The sequence below is a fragment of the Balaenoptera musculus genome, chromosome 18 (assembly GCF_009873245.2).
Source record: "Balaenoptera musculus isolate JJ_BM4_2016_0621 chromosome 18, mBalMus1.pri.v3, whole genome shotgun sequence".
NCBI lineage: Eukaryota > Metazoa > Chordata > Mammalia > Artiodactyla > Balaenopteridae > Balaenoptera > Balaenoptera musculus.
Window position 1 is genome coordinate 15,108,488 of NC_045802.1, and position 24,558 is coordinate 15,133,045.

Genomic DNA, 24,558 nt, shown 5'->3' on the forward strand with positions numbered 1-24,558 from the left:
ACCAGGGTTCAAACCCGTGTCCCCTGCACTGGCAGGTGGATTCTTAACCATTGCGCCACCAGGGAAGCCCCAAAGCCATTTATTTTTAAAGGATATATCCATTATAGTTATTTTAAGTTTTTCTTCCTTTATTAAAAGCAAGGTATGCACATAATAGTAATTTGTAAAAGATCCAGACAGTAGAGCCCCAAATAAAAAGTTTGTCTCCCACCATCTCCATTACCCAGAATCACAGACTGTTAACAGTTTCAGAATTTATTTCCTCTAGAGCTGGTTTTATATTTTATATGAGATGCCTCTATTCTTTTCAAGAACTTTTTTTCTTAGCATATGCCCCTCTGTTACATTAACCTCCAATTTCCTAGGATCCTCCCCAGAAGCAAAGCATCTTGGGTGCCTCTTATGCATGCTCCTGGATATTGTATTATCTAGGCTATTCTTTAAATGACTCTCAAGTGGCAGATAGTTTCAAAATGCTAACAACTTCTGCATTTAAATAAAATGGGAATGTAAGCATGAAAATGCTGTAGGTACAGTACAGGTTGTTTCTCCTTTTATATAATCCTGCAGGATGTCATTCCCTTGGAAAACTCTTCAGAAATGGTGTCCCCCTCATTGCCTCCGTCCAGGGACCTTACTGTCCTTCATACACGGTGCATACATTCCTCGTCCCCAGATTATTTACACTTACAGGGAGATGCAGCTACCCCCAAATGGGTAGGAAAACCTTGCTTTGTTTGGGGACTCCCTGTGACTCTGTTCTTTGATCCTGTGCCATGACACGCTTTGCAGGTAAACTCACCTCCTACCACCAAGAGCTTGTAGTATTAAATTGTAGTATCAATTTAATAGTTCTGGATATCGGCTAATTAATGCTGTTTAAAAATATTCACGTGCAAATTCCTGAGTTAGTGGTTTCAAACATTTAAATTCATTCGTTGGAAAATAAATAAAAACGGAAAATCTGTGCTTTTTTGCCTGTCAGACTCTGTTCTGGGCACCAAGAAGACAGACTCCCAGAGCCACAATCCTCATCAGGAAGAGTCACAGCCTGCTGGGTGAGGCAGGTCATAGACCACCAGCCCAACGTCATGATGGTTCTTGGAATAAGAGTGAGGAGACGTGAACTCTGCCTGGGATCCTGGAGAAGCTTCCACAGAGGAAATGATGGTTATCCTGTGTTATAAAGAAAGATGGAGACTTTGGAGGTGAGGATGGATGTTCACGCCGAGGGAGCTGAGTGTACAGAGGTTGCTTTGGTGAGTGGTCTGGTGAGGCTGGAGCAGAGAGGGAAAGGGCGAGGTCGCTGATTCACCAGGCTAATTATGCCTCGTGGGTGCTAAGGGCTCACTGGAGATTTTGCAGTAGGGGAGCTCAGAGCCTGCCAGGACCAAATCAAGGAAACAGCTTGTTACTAACCTCTGCACCCACCTGAGTGCAGTAGGCACCCCAGGGGGAGTCCTGACAGGAGTGTGACGGTGTTTCTCAAATCAACAGGATGTAACGGTAGGAGAGATACCAAAATAACTCTTTCCACCCCGTCCCCGTCCCCCCAGCCCCATCCCTCCTACAGATCTCAGCTTAGTCACAGGTATCCCCAGAGCAATCCCTCCTCCTAGAACTGGAAGAGGACGTATTCCGAGAACCTTGCTGGGAGGCTTACTGACCTCTAACCGCGAAGCTGTGCAGAGCAGACAAGCCTTTGAATGAGGAGGCTGCTTCCCCAGCCCACGGGGATAGCAGGAGTATGACTCTAGCCCGGACGACCTGTGGAGGTCAGAGCAGACCTCTTAGAAAGCAGTGCTTCTTTGCTACCTCCATGCTTTACATTTTTCTCTTTGTGGAAGTTCTGTTTCTGCCCGAAGTTACTTGCAGAAGAGCAAAAGGACCTGTACAAAGATTTATGTTACAGAAGTATTCATTGCCACTTGATGAATTTTGGCGAAACATGGAAAACAACCCTAAATTTCTAACAATGAGGGACTGGTTAAATCAACTATGGTATATCCATGCAATGTTATACCATGTGGCCATTATAAATGGCGGAGAAAAGAATATATAGTGAGATGGTACAATGGTCTTGATTTCTAAATTATTATGCATGATTATGCATGATTTCTTCTTCTTTTGGCTTATATGCACCTACTAAATTTTCTGTAATGCATGTACACATTTTAATAAAAAGGAATGCTATTTTTGACATCAACAGTATTTTTTTCTTTATTTTGAGGTCCAAACACTCTGGGATTCAATGCCAATTTAAGGCACTATAAATATAGCAAATGCTTAAAGTGGATCTTCATGTATAATTTACTGAAGGAGTCAAGTGTACATTTCTGAACAATTCAAAGCTCTAATTTGGACTGTGGTCCTGGAGACACGGTAAATCCTCAAGAGTAAAATTTAAGATGTTTCATCATCCATCCAAACCCCTTGACACAGATTTTCTTTATGCAAGGTTGTTCAGACACCACATTTTTTGTTATTGAACGTGTAATTTGACAAATTGTTTTCTCTTTCTCAACTCTGGGATTTAATAGTTACAAATAGGACCTTAAAAGGTAGACATTCTTCACCTCCCCACACAATTGTTACTTACTGTTTATCACTCCCGCTCATCGGCCCTACCAAACCCTGTTCCCAGCACGTGTACACAAGTGTAACAGTTTTGTCCAGGTTACCATTCTGAAAATAAATTTGATTTAATTGTGGATCAGCAATATGGAATATAATTTATATAAATGTAGTTGAAAGGGGCCTTTATAGAATTTCTATTTATTGCTTCTATAAGCTTGAGCAAAATAATGTTTTTCTCAGTTTTGCCATGAACGCTCCTCTTCTGGATTTTGATGGAGAGTCTTACTCGCATCTCTGGCGAGTGATTCCCAAGTAAGCAGAAGAATTCTAGGTGACTGATGGTTTCTCTGGAAACGGGAATATACCTCTCGTGCTTTCACCCACTTTTAAACTTTACCCCTTTTATTTGTCTTCTTTTTTCTTCTTCCATACCTCCTATGTAGGTTTTCCTTTTCTTTTCCCCTGGGCTGACAGTTTTCTCCAGTGGAACACACAGGCTTTTGCTTAATGTTTTGGGGTAATTCGGGACTGCAAATTGCTATGATTTTCATAGACTCTCACTCTATAAAAATCCCTGTATGAATGTATAAATCTAAAAGAGAGTTTGGGGAGAAAGAGGAAAAAGGCACAAGCCCTGAACTTCAGGTACCATTTCTACATAAGGAAGAAAACAAGGAAAATGAAACAGCAAAGCCAATGGAAGGACCAGGAGAGTACGTTCTTCTAAGATGTCACATAGAAATGTCATACCCAGACGCCCACAGAGACTTTAACTATTTTCCCTTAATTTTGGAAGGGCAGGCTTAAAAGTGTTTTAATATTAGAAGTGTCAGAATAAGCTTCATGAAAACATTTTTTCTTATTGGAAAGGGAACATTAATTTCAGATTAGCAATTTAAACAATTTTTTTATCACTTTAATTTCGGAGCTGTCAGAAGAGAAGCTTCATAAATATTCTTTCTTGTTCGGAAGGGGCATTCTTATAAAATGGAAACTCTGGGGTGGCCCATCTGAATATGCCCTGTAGAGAAACTATAGAAAATGTTAAAATAATGAGATCTTACCTTCCAAGTGCCTGAGTTAATCCCTGGGACCCAGGGAGGCAGTTTTGAAGAAGTTGTGTTAACATTTAAAAACCACCTGGGTTCCATATAATACGAGGGAGTAGCAGGCCAGCCGAGCTAATGGTACTTTTGAAAAGTATTTTACTTACTCGGCGGGGAGCTCAGACATAAGGAAAATCTGGCTCGGCTATGTGTGGTTTTATAGCGGCCATATGCAAGAAAGCCAAAGTGAAATATAGGCATTACATAAAAATCTTCTTTACATATCAATGTGCTGTATGGAGTCCTAATTGCAGATAGGGAAACTGAGGTCTCTGAGAATAGATTTGAACTTGCCCAAAGACATAGCAAAGCAGTCATTAAAAAGAAAACTTCTAAGTCAGACAAAGACAAGACTTAGACAACTGCTAAGTCAGACAAAGATTCTATGTGGAATCTAAAAATTTAAATATGGGGAATTCCCTGGCAGTCCAGCGGTTAGGACTCCGTGCTTTCACTGCTGAGGGTCTGGGTTCAAGCCGTGATAGGGGAACTAAGATCCCGCAAGCCGCGTGGCATGCCAAAAAAATCAAAATAAAAATAAAACAAAATAAAAAGTTAAATATGTAAAAAACAGAGAGTAAAATGGTGATTACTGGGCGATGGGGGGGAGGGATAAGGATTATGGCGTTTAAGGGTACTAATTTGTAACAAGTAGGAAATAAGCCCTAGAGATCTAATGCACAACGTAAAGAATATAGACAATAATATTGTCTTATAATTATGTAATGTGATAACTATCACTATTTTGGCAATCTTATTACAATATGTAAATATATCAAAGTAACACAATGTACACCCTAAACTTACATAATATTATATGCCAAATTTATTCAATTAAAAAAACTTCATACAAATGTAATACATTAAAAAAAACTTTAAAGTGTTTCCAATTTTGTTCACATGTTCTGAATGTTTGTTAATTCCTTAACTCCAAATATTTGGATAACTTGACTTTATTTGAAAAGCACTTTAAACTTTAATACACAGCCCCCTTTTCAGTATTATAAAATTTTGTTTCCAGAAATAAATGTAGTCTTGAAAATTCCCCATCACATATACTCTCCCACAAAAGTGTAAGAAGCATATCTTTTTCTCTAATTCCTGGCCCAGCTTCAGGTTGTAAACATTTCCAAACACCTGCATGAATATCAGCAAGATCCACATCTGCTAAAGGGCCTGTATATTGATTCAAGATCTGCTTCAGATATCATATATTCTTTCCAAAAAGATCTTTCCTTTTTCTTTTCAGGAATGATTAGGAAAAGCTTGTGTGATAAGCTTGATTGCAGGGCTGTAAATGCTGAAAAGAAAGAAGGCATTGGCTAGCCCAGCTTACTGGGAGGGAAGAGAAAAGGGAAAGTGATTTTGGAACCATTTATAAGGGTGGACTGATCTAACATAATCTGATCAGGGATAGGGTTCCATTAGACCTTCTCATGAAGGAAGTAAAACTCCAAAGAGAACTGGAGTTGGAGGTCCAAAGTTAGAGATACTTGAAAAGACCCGACTCTTTTCACTTTTAATGGTGTGATATTTACATGGTTCATGAAGACTCTTGGACATGCTTGGAGTTCCATGAATATGTAATGTTGTTTTGAATATTACTCCTATTAAAGTGGGTCCTTTTAAAACATCATACAAACACTGTCGGTTTCTTGGGGCTTGATGCTATTGGTTGACCATCGGTAGGACCTCTACCCTAAATTTCCTCTCCAGGAATAGTGACAAATGCATGTGAATCCTTTGTTCTCTTTTGTTTGGCCCACTTATCACCAATGGCTGGTATTTGCAAGAACGAGTTGTGTACTCTTAAGTCAGACTTTATGAGGTGTATGACCTTGGACAAAGTCACTTAACTTTCCCAAATTTTGGCTTCCTCATTTGTAACGTAAGAGTAATTAATCATAGAGCCTACCTCAATATTTCTTCTACATATTATGCAACATAATGCAATGTAAAGCATTTAACCCAGTTCTGGCACCAAGTAAGGATTTAATTTTTCTAAAGAAAGTAGCAACTAACATTTATTAAGTGCTTATTACTTGTCAGGCAATGTTCTAATCACTTGATAGGTATTAACTCATTTAATACTATTTACTATTAACTCACTTAATACTAACTCATTTAATATTATTACCTCATTTTACAGATGAGGGAGTTGAGCCACTTATTTGTCAGAAATTTAAAAGATCAATAAGTAATATTGCTTACTTCTTTTCCCAGGTTGGAAAAAAAATTGAGAGAGAGAGACACAGGAATAGGCCGATGAAGCTCTAAATATTACTTTTATTATTAATACAGTCAGTCAGAGGAAATGTCTTCAGATCTGCAGCCTTGCTAGTATTTTTTTCCCAGAAGACAATTTACCCTCCCCCCTATGGACATCACTGGACAATTGCTGGTCTGCAGGTTATTTCCTGCAGAGAAGAGAGCAGACCACAAGGCCTCCTCTGAGCAGGAAGTGAGATCTGAATAAAGGGAAGGAAAAACTGAGTTGAGCATGTCTTGTTTCTTCCCTCAACTCCTCTGTCAGGTAATCCCTTCTCCTGTCAGGAGGAATAAATGAGAGAATCCAGCCATTAGGCTAAGAAAAATCCCACAACATTAAAAATGGAAGTTAGGATCTAAGAGGCTCTCCAAATATCATCACCATCATCATGATCGTATTTATTAAGATTCAATTTCTTAAATAGATAGTAGACTCCTCAGAGTTTTTAAAATTTCTGTTTCTATCAATTTGGGCAAGATGTGTCTTTCTAGGAGTTCATCTATTTCACATAAATTTTCAACTTTGTTGGCATAAAGATGTTTCTATAACCTCATTATCTTTTTAATGTTTGTCAGATCATAGCAAAACTCCCTTATTTACTTCCTGATAAGAATAACTTATGCCCCCTCTTAATTCTTCTTGATCAGTCTTGCTAGATATTTATACATTTTCTTGGACTTTTTGAAATTTATTTTTAAGATATTAGCTTTGTTGAATCTAATGTATAGTGTATATTTGCCTGCCAATTCACTGATATTTGCTCTTTATTATTTCCTTCCTTCTACTTTATTTGGCTTTAACAGATCTAGCTTTCTGGGCTGGATACTTAGGTCATTGAATTTTCAGCCTTTCTTTTCTAATCTATGCACTTAAAAGTATAAATGTCTCTCTAACAATGGCTTCAGCAGCATACTACAAGGTTTGATATACAGTATTCTCATTATCATTCAGTTCCAAATATTTTCTAATTTCCATTTTCTAGTCCCATTTAGCTCATTACTTTCTTTTATCTATTTCTACCATAATTTCAGTGTAGTCAAAGAACATGAAGTCTCTTAATGATTTCAATTGTTTGAAGTTTTTCAAGAGAGATTTACAGCGTAACATATTGTCTATTTTAATAAATATTTTCTTCAGAGATTGGGTCAAGTTTGCTAATCATGATGCACAGATCTACTGTGTTTTGTTGACTTTTTGTTAAAATCTCCATTTCTTATTGTGGCTTTGTCTATTTTTCCTTTTAATTCTGTTGATTTTTCCGTATATATTTTGGGGTTATCTTACTAGAAACATATAAATCTAGAATTATTATATTCTTGATGAATTGACTATTTTATCTTTATGAAATGTTTTTCTTTTTCTAGTAATGCTTTTTTCCTCAAACTCTACTCTTTTGATATAATTATAACTACACCAATTTTCTTTTGGTTAACATTTGTATGAATATAAATATGTATTTTTTCATTTTTTTATTTTTAGCTTTTCAAAATCCATATGTAAAAGCTGTATCTTGTGCCCCAGATATAGATATTCATAGGGATATAGATATGGGTAATATACAGACATAAAGATAGATGAATATCTACAGCCTTATCTATGTCTACATTTATGTCATTATTATGCCAATAATATTATATTATAATTTATAAATATAAAAATCTATTTAACAAATTAGTGTCACAACATAAATGATATTCTGTAACCTGGTTTTCCTACTTCATATATATTATAGCAGTCTCTACCTATGGATGCCATGTTATTTTTTCAATATTTTATCATGAAAAGTTTCAGCTGAATAACAAAGTTAAAAGAACTTTATAGAACACTTGTATATCCATCACCTAGACTGTACCACCAACATTTTACCAGCATTTTACTAAATTTGCTTTCTCACTTGTCTGTCCATCTATTCATCCATTAATCCACACCTACATCTATATCATCTATATCTATACCTGGAAAGGATATATATACTGTAAAAAGTTTTTTGTCTCCAGGTAGAATTGAATTATGGAGTTAAGAGGTATAGAATTTTTATTTTTATATTTTAATTATGTCTGTGTCATTTAGGTATTAGAAAGTAAGCAGGAATAACTTTTGAAAGAAAAAAATAAAGGAAGAGGTATTAAAAATAATAAAACAGATTCCCAGACCTGATCCTTAAATACTGTGTGTCAGTGGATCTGAAAACCAGCCTCTTTTCCACCAGTCAGTCCAGCCTCTCCCCATGTGTGTCCTGCAAGCACTTCTTGAGCATTTAATAAGTGCCAGACATGGAAAGAAATCCATTCCTCGTGCTATTCCATCGACTGCTAACAACCACCGCATGAATCAGGTACTATTATTAACTCCATTTGAAAAAGAAAATAACAACAAGCACAGAAATGGTCAATTTCCCTCCAAATTGCACAGTGGTGTGTGGTGAATAGCAGAACAGGATTAGAGACCAGAGTCTGACTCATTTTTAAATGAATCAACTCAAAGAAGACACAGAGTGTCCACTATGAGCCAGACAAGGGAAGTGGCAGACACCATGTATACAAAAATGAACAAGATCTGGTCCCTGACTTGAAGAAGTCTTCAGTCTGTTGAGAATGACAGGGCATTTTGATACTGTCTGGCAAGGGCCCTGATGGGGGTAATCATGGGGCATTTGGGGAGCACGTGTTAAGTGCACTTGACCCATTGCAGGGGGGGGATTGTCTGGAAAGATCTTCTGGAAGAACTAATATCTAAAGCTGAGACCTGGAGATAAGGAGGCATTAAGTAGATCAGAGTACTCTGCCAGATGCTTTAGGACATGGTGTAAAACCAGGGCCAATGGTGGGAGAAAGGCAGGAGTCCAGGGTCAAGAGAGATCCTGGCCCATTTTAGTTTTATGTCATAGCAGGAGTTGTATTTCTAAAACACAGATCTGATCATGTCATTCTTCTATGAAGAGCCTCTAATGTTCCCTGCTCCCTACAGAGAAATACCCCAACTCCTTAGCAAACATGCAAGGCCCTTCATAACTGGCTCAGCTTACTTGCTCTATTTTTGCTCCTCCAGCCATGCTGAAATACCCAACTGCCTCTGCCACATCCTAGCTCCTGCTTTTCCCTTTGCTGAGATACCCCTTCTCCCCTCTCTGCTCAGTGAATTTCTACCTATTTTTCAAAGTCCACTTAAAAGTCACTTCTCCCCTGGGCATCCAGATGAAATTAAATGTTTCTTCATTGTTCACATGATATCTTTCTCCATGCCTTAATGCATAAATTATTATATTATTATTTTTGTGGCTGTGTTTATCTTATCTAATGGAAGCTGAGCTCCTTGACAGCTATGCACTTCTCTCCTCCAGGCCTAGTGGGTTGGCAGAACCTCGGTAGGTCACCAACAAATACTTGTATAATTGAATTGATTTGAACTCTAATTTTGCCAATCATTGATTCGATGTTTCTAACTTCACATTTTTCCTGTAAATTATAGTTAAAATTGTCAGTTTGTATGACCTCATTTTTAGTCCAAGAAATCTGGCTCATTTAATTTCTTTATAAATAATGATTTATAAAAAGGTTAAGTGCAGTCAAGGTTAAGTTGCAAGCCTTGCTGCAGTGGAATAACCCCAGGAGAAACGATGAGAAGAGATTTGAAGGATAACAATTGAGCAGAAATCACATCTGCAGCTTTGATTCCTGGGCACTGGCACAGGAAGTGAAAGAACCCCCCTGAGGGTCCAGCTTTAGATTAAGAGATTATTCATAGCCAATCTGCCAACTGGAGTCTCAGTGAGTGGAGCCCAGGATTCTGTGCTTATAACAATCCCCAATCCTTGCCCCAAAACATGCCCTCACTCAGTTCCTGCTCCCTCCCAGGTGATTCTTATGCAAAGTAAAGTTCCAGAACCACTGCTAATAATCTCCCCTGGCAATATAATCAGTCAAAATTTTTTCCCATTAAATTGCACTTTCCTGGGAGGTATAGTCCAAAGCATATATTGTTGAACAGCATGAAGGATTCCGTCCATGGTGTCTAGGTGAAATCACATAACTGACAAATATGTAGAAGTGACACTAATAACTTTGACATGATGACAATTATAAAGAGTTTGAACTTCCAGTTGTTCCAATGTGAAAAATTATAGTCAGGAGCCAAAGAATTTGAAAAGCGATTTTATGCTAATTAATTATGCGATTCCAGGCAGATACATTTGGAGATACGACTATTTTAAAGTCGGGATCCTGCTTTGCCCAACATATCCTTTTTACATGAACGTTAAACTTAGTAGTTAATAATAATCACCAGAAGTAATATGACACTAACTTTGAAAACCTGTCTTCACAAGGAAGATGGCAAATGTCACCATGTTGCAATAATAATATGGTTATTATTATTCCAAATCCCATTATTATTGCAAACTCATAGACCATGAATTAAATTATGTTCACAAAATTGAATATTAGAGTGCAGAAAAATACAAACATTTAAGACACATATATAACAGTTTTATTGTGCAGGCAGAGAGAGAGTGAGAGTAAAATGGTCTCCTCCTGGCATACATTTAATAATACTAGTGCGTGGCAAAGCATTCAGGTGGTTAGAGTTCAGTGAATATAATAATAATAATTAATTATAGCACCAGGTATTACTATCCACGTGCACCAGCTGTGCTGGAGCTTTCTATACATTATCTCTGGTCTTCAAAATAACCCTCCAAAGAAAATATCATTCCAGTGTTTACATTTGAATACACTGTGTGTAGGCAATTGTCTAAGGTTTCACAACTAATTAGTGAAAACACTAGTTTCTGAACCCAGGACTGTCTAAGCTCAGAGTTCATACTCCTTTTCCTTTAGATGATAAACTGCATGAAAGCAGAGCATGTATCTGTTTTTATTCCCTGTTCAATTCCCAGAGCCTTGAACAGAATGTGGTATAAAGTAGGTGCTCAATAAATAAAAGAATGATAGCATGCTACCCAGATCAAGAATTTCAGCCTTGTCAATTCCCTGGAAACAAATCCTTAATTCCACAGTTTATGATATCCTGACCCAAACAAAAATAACATTAATCCTGATGATAGGCAAAAATATAATAATAAAAACTTTTGATTAATCCAAAAGAGGGGAAGAACAGGTCAAAAAAAAAGGGGGGGACAAATAGAAAACAAATACTAACATGGGAAACACAAGAGAAGAAAAGGACCTACAAAAAGAAACCCAAAACAATTAAGAAAATGGTCATAGGAATGTACATATTGATAATTACCTTAAACATGAATGGTTTAAATGCTCCAACCAAAAGACACAGGCTTGCTGAATGGATACAAAAACAAGACCCATATATATGCTGTCTACAAGAGACCCACTTCAGACCTAGGGACACACACAGACTGAAAGTGAGGGGATGGAAAAAGATATTCCATGCAAATGGAAATCAAAAGAAAGCTGGAGTAGCTATACTCATATCAGATAAAATAGACTTTAAAATAAAGAATGTTACAAGAGACAAGGAAGGACACTACATAATGATCAAGGGAAAATGATCAATCCAAAAAGAAGATATAACAGTTATAAATATATATGCACCCAACATAGGAGCACCTCAATACATAAAGCAACTGCTAACAGCTCTAAAAGAGGAAGTCGACAGTAACACAATAACAGTGGGGGACTTTAACACCTCACTTACACCAATGGACAGATCATCCAAAATGAAAATAAATAAGGAAACAGAAGCTTTAATTGACACAATAGACCAGATAGATTTAATTGATATTTATAGGACATTCCATCCAAAAACAGCAGATTACACTTTCTTCTCAAGTGTGCACAGAACATTCTCCAGGATAGATCACATCTTGAGTCACAAATCAAGCCTCAGTAAATTTAAGAAAATTGAAATCGTATCAAGCATCTTTTCTGACCACAACACTATGAGATTAGAAATGAATTACAGGGAAAAAAACGTAGAAAACACAAACACATGGAGGCTAAACAGTGCGTTACTAAATAACCAAGAGATCACTGAAGAAATCAAAGAGGAAATCAAAAAATACCGAGACAAGTGACAATGAAAACACAATGATCCAAAACCTATGGGATGCAGCAAAAGCAGTTCTAAGAGGGAATTTTATAGCTATACAAGCCTACCTCAAGAAACAAGAAAAATCTCAAATAAACAATCTAACCTTACACCTAAAGGAACTAGAGAAAGAAGAACAAAAAAACCCCAAAGTTAGCAGAAGGAAAGAAATCATAAAGATCAGAGCAGAAATAAATGAAATAGAAACAAAGAAAACAATAGCAAAGATCAATAAAACTAAAAGCTGGTTCTTTGAGAAGATAAACAAAATTGATAAACCATTAGCCAGACTCATCAAGAAAAAGAGAGAGAGGACTCAAATCAATAAAATTGAAATGAAAAAGGAGAAGTTACAACAGACAACGCAGAAATACAAAGCATCCTAAGAGACTACTACAAGCAACTCTATGCCAATAAAATGGACAAACTGGAAGAAATGGACAAATTCTTAGAAAGGTATAACCTTCCAAGACTGAACCAGGAAGAAATAGAAAATATGAACAGACCAATCACAAATAATGAAATTGAAACTGTGATTAAAAATCTTCCAACAAACAAAAGTCCAGGACCAGATGGCTTCACAGGAGAATTCTATCAAACATTTAAAGAAGAGCTAACACCCATCCTTCTCAAACTCTTCCAAAAAATTGCAGAGGAAGGAACACTCCCAAACGCATTCTATGAGGCCACCATCACCCTGATACCAAAACCAGACAAAGACACTACAAAAAAAGAAAATTACAGACCAATATCACTGATGAATATAGATGCAAAAATCCTCCACAAAATACTAGCAAACAGAATCCAACAACACATTAAAAGGATCATACACCATGATCAAGTGGGATTTATCCCAGGGATGCAAGGATTCTTCAATATACGCAAATCAATCAATGTGATACACCATATTAACAAACTGAAGAATAAAAACCATATGATCATCTCAATAGATGCAGAAAAAGCTTTTGATAAAATTCAACACTCATTTATGATAAAAACTCTCCAGAAAGTGGGCATAGAGGGAACCTACCTCCGCATAATAAAGGCCATATATGACAAACCCACAGCAAACATCATTCTCAATGGTGAAAAACTGAAAGCATTTCCTCTAAGATCAGGAACAAGACAGGGATGACCACTCTTACCACTATTATTCAACATAGTTTTGGAAGTCCTACCCACGGCAATCAGAGAAGAAAAAGAAATAAAAGGAATACAAATTGGAAAAGAAGAAGTAAAACTGTCACTGTTTGAGATGACATGATACTATACATAGAGAATCCTAAAAATGTCACCAGAAAGCTACTAGAGCTAATCAATGAATTTGGTAAAGTTGCAGGATACAAAATTAATGCACAGAAATCTCTTGCATTCCTATACATTAATGATGAAAAATCTGAAAGCGAAATTAAGGAAACACTCCCATTTACCATTGCAACAAAAAGAATAAAATACCTAGGAATAAATCTACCTAGGGAGACAAAAGACCTGTATGCAGAAAACTATAAGACACTGATGAAAGAAATTAAAAATGATACCAACAGATGGAGAGATATACCATGTTCTTGGATTAGAAGAATCAATATTGTGAAAATGACTATACTACCCAAAGCAATCTACAGATTCAATGCAATCCCTATCAAATTACCAATGGCATTTTTTATGGAACTAGAACAAAAAATCTTAAAATTTGTATGGAGACACAAAAGACCCCGAATAGCCAAAGCAGTCTTGAGGGGAAAAAACGGAGCTGGAGGAATCAGACTCTCTGACTTCAGACTATACTACAAAGCTACAGTAATCAAGACAACATGGTACTGGCACAAAAACAGAAACATAGATCAATGGAACAAGATAGAAAGCCCAGAGATAAACCCATGCACCTATGGTCAACTAATCTATGACAAAGGAGGCAAGGATATACAATGGAGAAAAGACAGTCTCTTCAATAAGTGGTGCTGGGAGAACTGGACAGCTACATGTAAAAGAATGAAATTAGAACACTCCCTAACACCAAACACAAAAATAAACTCAAAATGGATTAGAGACCTAAATGTAAGACCGGACGCTATAAAACTCTTAGAGGAAAACATAGGCAGAACACTCTTTGACATAAATCAAAGGAAGATCTTTTTTGATCCACCTCCTAGAGTAATGGAAATAAAAACAAAAATAAACAAATGGGACCTAATGAAACTTCAAAGCTTTGGCACAGCAAAGGAAACCATAAACAAGATGAAAAGACAACCCTCAGAATGGGCGAAAATATTTGCAAACGAATCAACGGACAAAGGATTAATCTCCCAAATATATAAACAGCTCATGCAGCTCAATATTAAAGAAACAAACAACCCAATCCAAAAATAGGCAGAAGATCTAAATAGACATTTCTCCAAAGAAGACATAAAGATGGCCAAGAAGCACATGAAAAGCTGCTCAACATCACTAATTATTAGAGAAATGCAAATCAAAACTACAAGGAGGTATCACCTCACACCAGTTAGAATAGGCATCATCAGAAAATCTACAAACAACAAATGCTGGAGACGGTGTGGAGAAAAGGGAACCCTCTTGCACTGTTGGTAGGAATGTAAATTGATACAGCCACTATGGAGAACAGTATGGAGTTTCCTTAACAAACTAAACATAGAATTACCATATGATCCAGCAATCCCACTACTGGGCATATACCCAGAGAAAACCATAATTCAAAAAGATGCATGCACCCCAATGTTCATTGCAGCACTATTTACAATAGCCAGGTCATGGAAGCAACCTAAATGCTGATCGACAAACGAATGGATAAAGAAGATGTGGTACATACATACAATGGAATATTACTCAGCCATAAAAAGGAACGAAATTGGGTCATTTGTTGAGACATGGATGGATCTAGAGACTGTCATACCGAGTGAAGTAAGTCAGACAGAGAAAAACAAATATCGTATATTAACGCATGTATGTGGAACCTAGAAAAATGGTACAGATGAACCGGTTTTCAGGGCAGAAGTTGAGACACAGATGTAGAGAACAAATCTATGGACACCAAGGGGGAAAGCGGCGGGGGGGGTGGGGATGGTGGTGTTCTGAATTGGGAGATTGGGATTGACATGTATACACTGATGTGTATAAAATTGATGACTAATAAGAACCTGCTGTAAAAAAAAAAAATAAAATAAAATTCTAAAATTAAAAAAAATATATAGAAAACAAATACTAAGATGGAAAATTTAAACTCAGTCTACCAGTGATTAAATTTAGTATTTAGTAAACGAACTACTACAAGTAAAAAATAAAGATTGTTAGACTGGAATTTTAAAATTACATTCATATTGTTCACTTAATTCTTGTAATTCTCTATTTATATCTGTTTTATGGGTGAAAAAAATGGAGACTTCAGGGAGTAAAGAAAACTTGACAAATGACATAGCTGATAAACAGCCACGTCAGGATAAGGGCCCTAGGTGTCCAGCCCAGAATCCTCACTTGTGCTGGTTTAGTACTGCTCAGCAAAGAGAAGGTACTGTCGAGCTTGGCAAGATTGTGTACGTGCAATTCAGGGGCAGAGCCAGATTGCAGCGGGCGTGGTGAATGGTAAAGTTTAACCCCACCATAAAGAAGTGAAAGCTCTTTGGGACTGGATAGGATTTCTGGGCAGTGTGAAGGAAACAACTGACATCAGACACCACCAATCTGTAGTGGAATCAATATACAAAAAAAGTATGATTTTCTCCAATAGCATCTGCCTATCCTGGTTAAAAGTAGAGGAAACGGATGGTTGATCTATTCTGGGTTTGCGTTTTGCTGGAAAGTGGCAAAATATGAGATGGACAATGGAGGCTAGGGTTTGGGGGAGAGGCTTCTGCTCTGGGGTCTGAGCTGAAGAGGCAGGCTGCATAGTCAGGGGGCGGGGTATCTAAAGAGAGCAAAGGCAGAGGTACAGGGGCTAGAGGTCTGTATGAGGTTGAAGAGCAGGTATCCCAGGAGGAAGAGAGGGAGAGAACTAGAAGGATTGACCCCTGCTCTCAGAGACTAGAATGGGTGTCCAGACAACGTCTTGTAAGACATTCTAGAGATAAATTAGAAACAACGGTAAAGTAGGTTAAGTAGATTTATTTTGTATCATTAAATTTCAAGGAGAAAGCTGAAAGCTGGAGACTGCAACTCACTTCTTGTTGTTACCTGAACCACCATTTTCTTGAGGTTCTTAAAAATTCTGATCAAAGATCATTACAAAATTCTAAATTCCTCCAGGTAACAGATTGCTTTCTCTGCATCACTCAATTTTTTTTTTTCTAAAACAGGGAGGAGGAAGATAGTTAAAATTAGCCACCTTTTTATAATGCATTTGCTGAAACTAATTGGTAATTATTTTTTAACAGAGGCAGTTGGTGTGAGAGTGGTGATAATATATTTACAATATACACTTAGCGTCATTAATGAGGTTGTCATTTCTATGTGGGATGGAGATGGTCAGAAGCTGTTGCCTTTATTGCAGAGAGTTGCTCTTTCAGTTCTGGGGTGGGATGGTGGGGTTAGAAAACTCTTAAGAAATGGCCCTGCAGTAATAATGTGTGTCATGATATGTATTTGAAGAGCAGTAATACATACAGTTTTTCAAGAATTTCCATAGAGCAAATGAATCATTTTTATCCTAAAACTTGAGTATTTGAAACATCTATTAACATAAAAGTGTGGTTTCTTTACAGTAAAGTATTGACATGGATGGAAACTCCCTGATTCTCTGATAATAAATATATCTTCCCATCCTAATTCTTAAGCATTCTAATATTAGCCTTTGCCCTTCTAAATTCCCATATTTGGATTCAGAGTGAGACTTTCTTTTCACTTCTCATTTAATCAACGTTGGCACCCAACTCCCCTCTGTCATCTTGATATTCAGCTCTGGTCTGACCTAATTCTTCTGAGGCAATGAACTCGCTTACTCCCCATAGCTGGTCAAAAGGAGTTAGGGAGGGGAGAGAGGAGAGATACCAAGTCTTTCTTGTGTTGGGCTGCGTTAGGGCATCAGCCTAATGCATTTAGGTACTTTGATCACATTCCATGGACAGTTTAAAGCATCTCCTTAGTCCCCGCGGCCCCACGATGAGTTTAACTTGACCTCACTCCTCCTCTTCCCTAGCTGTGCAGTGAAACCTCCTCTGGCAGAGTGGGGTTGAGAAGGTGGATTTTTTTTGCCGCTGCAAGTGGGTCCTAATCCTTGTGTGTCATTTCTCAGTGCCCTTCCAAGCACTGGAACGTCTGGTGGTGCCCGTGAGTCCTGGCTGCTGCTGCAGACATTTCTGCTGCCCTGTCATCACCCCTTGACCATGTTGTGGCATGTTTATTACACAGAAAATTGTCCTTTGGGTTCCATCTTCAATGGACACTACGCTTCTTCCCTCTGCTGGCTGATGAGATGTTTTCCAACTGACCACCATTCACCACAGCAGCACGGAGCCTTAGTTGTAGCCAAAACTCATAGCAGGGTTGTAATTTCCATCTTGCAGCTCCGACTGAGGAAAACATAGTTTAGCGTTGTTGTCTATAATTGATTTTATTTAGTTCTAGGACTCCATTTGCAATAATGGCCCCCAAAGTATAACTTTGCTCGGCTAGGGATTGTGAATTGCCCACCTAAAGTCCATTCTCCCATTCTTTCTTACTAAAAGAACACCAGTTTTATCCCAGTTACCAAACATCCAACCACAGTTTATGCTTCCCAGATTCCCTTGCAGTAGGTATGGACCTGTAACTAAAGTCTGACAAGTAGGAGGTACACTGGAGTGTTATGTGTGACTTCCAGAATAGCCCTTTCGTGTAAGATAACTCAACCTGAGATGTACCCTTTCCCCCCACTGCCCACCTCCCACCTCCCTTCCGCTTGCTGCATAAAATGTAGGAGCTCGCGTATGACTTGCTTTCTGTATTGCTTCACTCTTACAGATTATTTTTGAATTGTGGGGTTTTTTTCCTCCATGTCTTGTTTCCTTCTTCAATAAGAATGCAGCAAAAAGCAATTTAAAGTCATGGACTGCTTTATTAAGCATGTCGTGTGTGTGTGTGTGTGCACGCGTGCAACACAGCACATGTTTTGGGGGTATAAACATAATAGAAGAGACAATCTCTGACATGAAAAAAATGTAAGATGAGGATAGACTTACTTGGTAAGTATAATAACAGAACATATCCAAGGTATACATACAGGTAAACTGATACATATCAACATGTAGATATAGATAGATTTTAAACTAGTGTCAAGATAGGTATGTTACACTGGATTGTAAATTATCACTTTCCTTCCCTTTACATTCAGAAATTCAGCTGCTCATGTGTTTAGAAGTGAGATGCTCAGAAAGGATGAGCTGAATAGACCATTTCTCCCAAGAAACGACACACTGATGGCCAAGAAGCACATGAAAAGCTGCTCAACATCACTAATTATTAGAGAAATGCAAATCAAAACTACAATGAGGGTATCACCTCACACCAGTTTAGAATGGGCATCATCAGAAAATCTACACAACACAAATGCTGAGAGGGTGTGGAGAAAGGGAACCCTCTTGCCCTGTTGGTGGGAATGTAAATTGGATACAGCCACTATGGAGAACAGTATGGAGGTTCCTTAAAAAACTAAAATAGAATTACCATATGACCCAGCAATCCCACTACTGGGCCAATATAACCGCAGAGAAAAACCATAATTCAAAAAGACACATGCACCCCAATGTTCATTGCAGCACTATTTACAATAGCCAGGTCATGGAAGCAACCTAAATGCCCCATCGACAAGATGAATGGCTAAAGAAGTTGTGGTATATATATACAATGGAATATTTACTCACCATAAAAGGAACGAATTGGGCCATTTGTAGAGATGTGGATGGATCTAGAGACTGTCATACAGAGTGAAGTAAGTCAGAAAGAGAAAAACAAATATTGTATATTAAACGCCATATATGTGGAACCTAGAAAAATGGTACAGACGAACCAATTTGCAGGGCAGAAATAGAGACACAGACATAGAGAACAAATGTATGGACACCAAGGGGGGAAAGTGGTGGAGGGGGGGTGGTGGTGTGATGAACTGGGAGATTGGGATAGACATGTACACACTAATATGTATAAGATAGATAACTAATAAGAACCTGCTGTATAAAAAAATAAATAAAATAAAATTCAAAAATTCAAACAAAAAAAGAGTAGCCCCCTCTCGCCACAACTAGAGAAAGCCCATGCACAGCAACGAAGACCCAATGCAGCCAAAAATTTAAAAAAAGATAAAGAAAGGATGAGATGGAGGAAGGACCCTCACCCTTTTGAGCTGTAAAGAACTGTTGATGCTCTGCTCCCACTATCTTTGTAAAGAGGCTCCGCGTTAACCACATATGAGGATGCCAGGCCGACAGAAGGCAGTTCCCTATAGTCTGTGTCTGAGAAACTCACCTCCTTCCTAACAAGTACTACTGGGCAAGTTATTGAGATTGACATCTTAATACATGAAGGAATCATTTGAAGATTCATTACATGCAATCTTTTATTAACATCCAAGTGCCTTAAAAACACACACACAACCACATAGACACAGACACGAGCATAACTATCTTTGCATCATTTCTAGAATACACGTAAACCAAAGAAAAGTCTCCGTGACATCATGAGTACACTGACAAACTTCAATTACCATAAAAAATGCTAATCCTGGAAAGTAGTTAACACGGTAATATTTCCTGGAATCTAACAGAAAATTGTTTCAAAATCATAACACCATAAAAAAGAATGGTATTTACAATAAATATAATTTAAATCTCACACATAATGATAAAATCACAACTTCCCTTCTCAGTTGTTTGACCCATGGAATAAACTAGAGTTCTGCTGTAAATTGCATGGCATGTTGGTGATCCCCTCGGAATGGGCAGGTGATTGGAGAGTGGGACCCTTCAAAACGATCTTTTTAAGCTCATTAGCTATTGTAATATGCCGGCAGGTGTAGCGAAGACACCGGCTACCTACCAAGATTCAGGCTTCCCTCTCTACACAGCACAGTTGTATCTGTGTGGTCCGTGCTGGCTCAGCTCCAGGCATAGGCGTGTGGGTGGAGAGATGTGTGTCACTCAGGCCTGGCCCATGGAAACCTGCCTGTGATCTTCCAAGCACTCTTTCATCCTCCGTCCTCTGGCTGGAAGTGAACAATGGAGACACCAGGAGAGGCGGGGGACAGAAATCTAGAGAGAGCCTGGGTGCCTGAAATACTGTGTGGAACGCTGTTTGCAAAGGATTCACCTTAAACTGATCTCGTACAAAAATGGACCTTTGTGCTAAACACGTGCAGACTTGCCTGTTATCAGAGTCAGCTCTGGCTAATTAACACACAGGCTGAGGCCTCCCTGGTTCCTCCTCTCAGGGCGATGCTGTCCTTTCACTGAGTTATTGACAGGAAGGCCCTTTCCATGGCTCCTCTCCATTTCCCCAATTCTTCACTTTTCTCTCTGACGTTCTCCCTAACATCTCTTTTGAATCACTTGTCGATCCATTAGAGATTGAGTCTTGGCTTTCGTTTACAGAGGCTGCTGCTGCCAAGGGAGCACAGAAGTGGGGGGGGGGAAGAGGTGGGACAGGGTCCCCTGAGGCATCACTCTCCTGCAGTGTCCGCACTTCCCCCATACTTCCTCTTTTCCACCCCAGGACCACCTGAATCACACTCCAGGGCCTGGATGTCAGGGCTCTGCTGAGGTCGGGAGGGCGGCCACGTTGTAAGAGTGGCTTCTGGACTCTTTCTGCAAAGGAGGGATCCAGGAGCTTGCTGTGCGAGGGGCCCTGAGAACACCCTGGAAAGCAAATCCCATTGTGCTCAGCATAAGGTGGTAATTGACAAAGGGCCTCAAGGGGTCTAATGTGCAATTTTATTTCCTCTTTGTAAAGTTCACCTGATGTTCCCTGAGGCTATGCCAATGAATAATTACCCATTTCCGTTCTCCCAAGGAGAATCAATCACAGTACCAAATGGTAACTGGCTCCTTTATGTAATATCCCTGAATTTAGGTCCATGGCAATATTCGAGTTCCATTTTATGAATAGGAAGCTTGCTTGAGACAGCGACAGCACACGTTTTGTTGTGTTCCTTAGTATGCACAGTTCAGGAATTGGAATGGGGCAAGTCCATTCCAAGTGTGTACGTGAGTGCATGTGTACATGGTGCGTAAGTGGGAGGTGTGAGTGTGGTCCGCTGTGCTTCCAGGCCGGTGGTCAGAGTGGCACCTGAAAACTGGGCTTGGGGACTGAAACCGAGTTGGTTGTGGATCTCCAGAAGGATGTGACATGAAGAGTCAGAGACCTCATTCTTGTCACTGTTGTTTCACAATGAGTGCAATGACAGTGTGGATCCCGGCTCCAACACTTAGCAGCTGTGAAACTTTGGACAGAGTACTTAACCTCTCTGTTCTTCCATCCCCTCTTCTGCAATATGGAAATTGTAATGATACCTGCTTCCTAGGGTTGCGAGAGGATAACATGAGATACATATAAAATCCTCAGCGCGATGCTGTAATAGCAAACCTCAATTTACATTAGCTAATACTAATGACAATTAGAAAACGAAGATTGCATTGTCTACTGAGGAAGTTACTACGTTCATCATGGAAGACCTCTTAAGTCTCTCCCCTGTTGAATAGTCTATGAATCTCTACCGGAGCTTCCTCTGCCATAAAATAAGGGTAATGTTCACTTCTCTACCTCCCTGGGTCCTTGTCCATCAACTCAGTGGTACCTGTAGGTCTCCTGCTCTGTGAGTGGCACCTGCCACATGCTGGGAAGAGAAAGCCCTTCCTAAGGGACCAGTTAGATCATGTCCCACCCCTGCAGGAAACCCTCCAGTGGCTCTTCCTCTAACACGGACCTGAGAAGCTCCCGAGGTGGTCTGTGTGTCGCCAGCCAGCCACCCGGCCTCACCAGCTGCAGTGCCCACCTTGGCCCTGAGTCCAGACTGCTCACTATCTACGAATCTTGCAGCGTGACTCTCTGTCCATTCACTCTTCCCTTGGGGTTGAATGCCGAGCTCACCTCCATCCACACCCACACACGCTCTCCATCACAAGCACAGATGTTTCAATATCATTGAGATTTCTTTCAGGACTTGTTTTAAGCACCTCTTTCATTTTGAAACCTTTCACCAATCCTACCCCCAAAGGAAACTGACTTCCCTCTTCCCTAGGACCCCACAAGTCTTCCTACGTGTTCCTGTCACTGCACTTACAACCCTTCCTTGCACTGTTGTTAGCACATCTGTTCTTTTTTCTTACTCTTGTATCCCCTGTACCTAAGACAGCATCTGGCACATTTCGTGTTGAAGCGCCTCATATTTCTGTTTTTTTTTTTTTTTAAAGAATTGAGATATCTTTTGTTGTTGTTGTTGTTGTTGTTGTTTTTATTTATTTATTTATTTTTATTTATGGCTGTGTTGGGTCTTCGTTTCTGTGCGAGGGCTTTCTCTATTTGCGGCAAGTGGGGGCCACTCTTCATCACGGTGCGCGGGCCTCTCATTATCGCAGCCTCTCTTGTTGCGGAGCACAGGTTCCAGACACGCAGGCTCAGTAATTGTGGCTCACGGGCCTAGTTGCTCCGCGGCATGTGGGATCTTCCCAGACCAGGGCTCGAACCCGTGTTCCCTGCGTTGGCAGGCAGATTCTCAACCACTGCGCCACCAGGGAAGCCCCTCATATTTCTGTTTTTATAGATGAAAAACTCAAATGTTGGCAATTTCATGTGGTCCAGCCTAGAGAGGGTGCTTAGTAATATCTGCTGATAAAGTAATAAATGAGCAGATGAATAAATGAATGAATGAACTTTTGCTCCCACTGACCTACTAGTAGCTGACAAGTCTCTTAAATGATATCATGACTTTCACAAACACTGATGTATCTTCCTGGGTACATGTTAATCCTTTTTTTGATTTTCCAGTAGAATTTTCTTAAAAATCTAAGCTATAGCTGTGAGTTATATTTTTACAGTAAAATGATAGAAACCGTTCATAATATTGTTCTCAGGCAAACAAAAGATTTAAGAATTGTCTAAGACAATCTCATACACACACACACATTCACATACACATTCACACACACACTTTAGAACGGACTTATCCCATTCTGAATCCTGAACTTGTACATACTCAACCCTGTTTCTCCCCTGTTGAACCAGCTTGAAACACTGTTCCAATCTACTCAATCCATCATAATTAATCAATATATTATATGGAAGCCAAATGATTGTCCTATTTCCCAGGCCCACTCCTCAACTCAACCATCTATTCTTCTAAAAATGATTATTGTGGTCCCAAAATTGGCTCCAAATGTGATGAACAACCATGGAACAAACAACACACATGGATTGTTTTTTCTCACATTTCATATCATCAGAAAATGACCCAAATCATCCACTGATAAGTCCCTCTTTGGGGATCTTCTCTGATCAAAGAAGCAAAGGTGGAACGTATCATAGGCATTGGGGTTCCCCACATCTCAGGAATTGAATGTCACCTTTCGACTAACATTGTGCTGAGAACCAGCCCTCTGAGGTGGGACCGGATTTGACAAGAGTCAAGGAGCTCTAACCCTTCTCTGATGGGGGCCAGTCAGGAGCCTTGACTGCCAGTGGGTTGTATGACTGGACCAGAGAGCACAAATTCAAATGCCTAGAGAGGCCAGTAGATCATGTCAATAGGAAAAGGAGGCTCAATGGGAAGCAATAGGGAGCAGTGAGGAGTGTGGCAAAGTAGTCTATAAGAAGGCACTCAGTTCCAGTAAAGTGTTCCCATGCAGGTCTGTGAAGTCAATGTTGCCAGATTTTAAGATTTTTTAAAGAGAAGCTAGAAATCTGGAGAAATTTATGAGAAATCCTCTGGATTTTGAAATAGTGCATGTGTCACATAAAACATGGCTGAAGGCTAGATCTACTCTCTCCTAGTCACCAGTTGCAACTCTTACATGAAACCATAACCCATGACACCTTATGCATACAAGGTATTCAGAGACTGAAAGGGGGTTCAGTGGTCAGAATGTTCAAAGAAAACTCTCATTTTAAATACTCTCACTTAAGATTCCTGCAAATATTCTGACCCATGTTGAATCACATGTCTCAAGTTTTAATTTGGAAGCTTTGATAACTCTAGTTAGCATCTTGGGCCTCCTGGTCAGTTAGTAGTTATGCCACAAGGCTGAGAAAGAGAGAAAGAACTGGCTTAAATAGGAAAGGCAGAAAGAAGGTTGAGTTAGGCAGTATGTTTATTTTAGGGAAGAAGGAATGTTAAAAACCCCCTCATTGTTTTCCAGCTCCTGATGCGCCGTCTCCTTTTCTTTCACTTGCTCTTGTCTCTCAACTTTAAATGCTTTGGCTCTGTTAATAAGAAATTGTGTTTCAGTCATTCTCAGAGGTTTAGTCCGTGATGAGGGTACGGCACGATTAGACCATTACCACCCCTCTCTAAAAGTTTCGGTCCAACATCAGCAAAACCTGCCTTCCAGCCTGAACTTCTTCCAGCCCACTAAC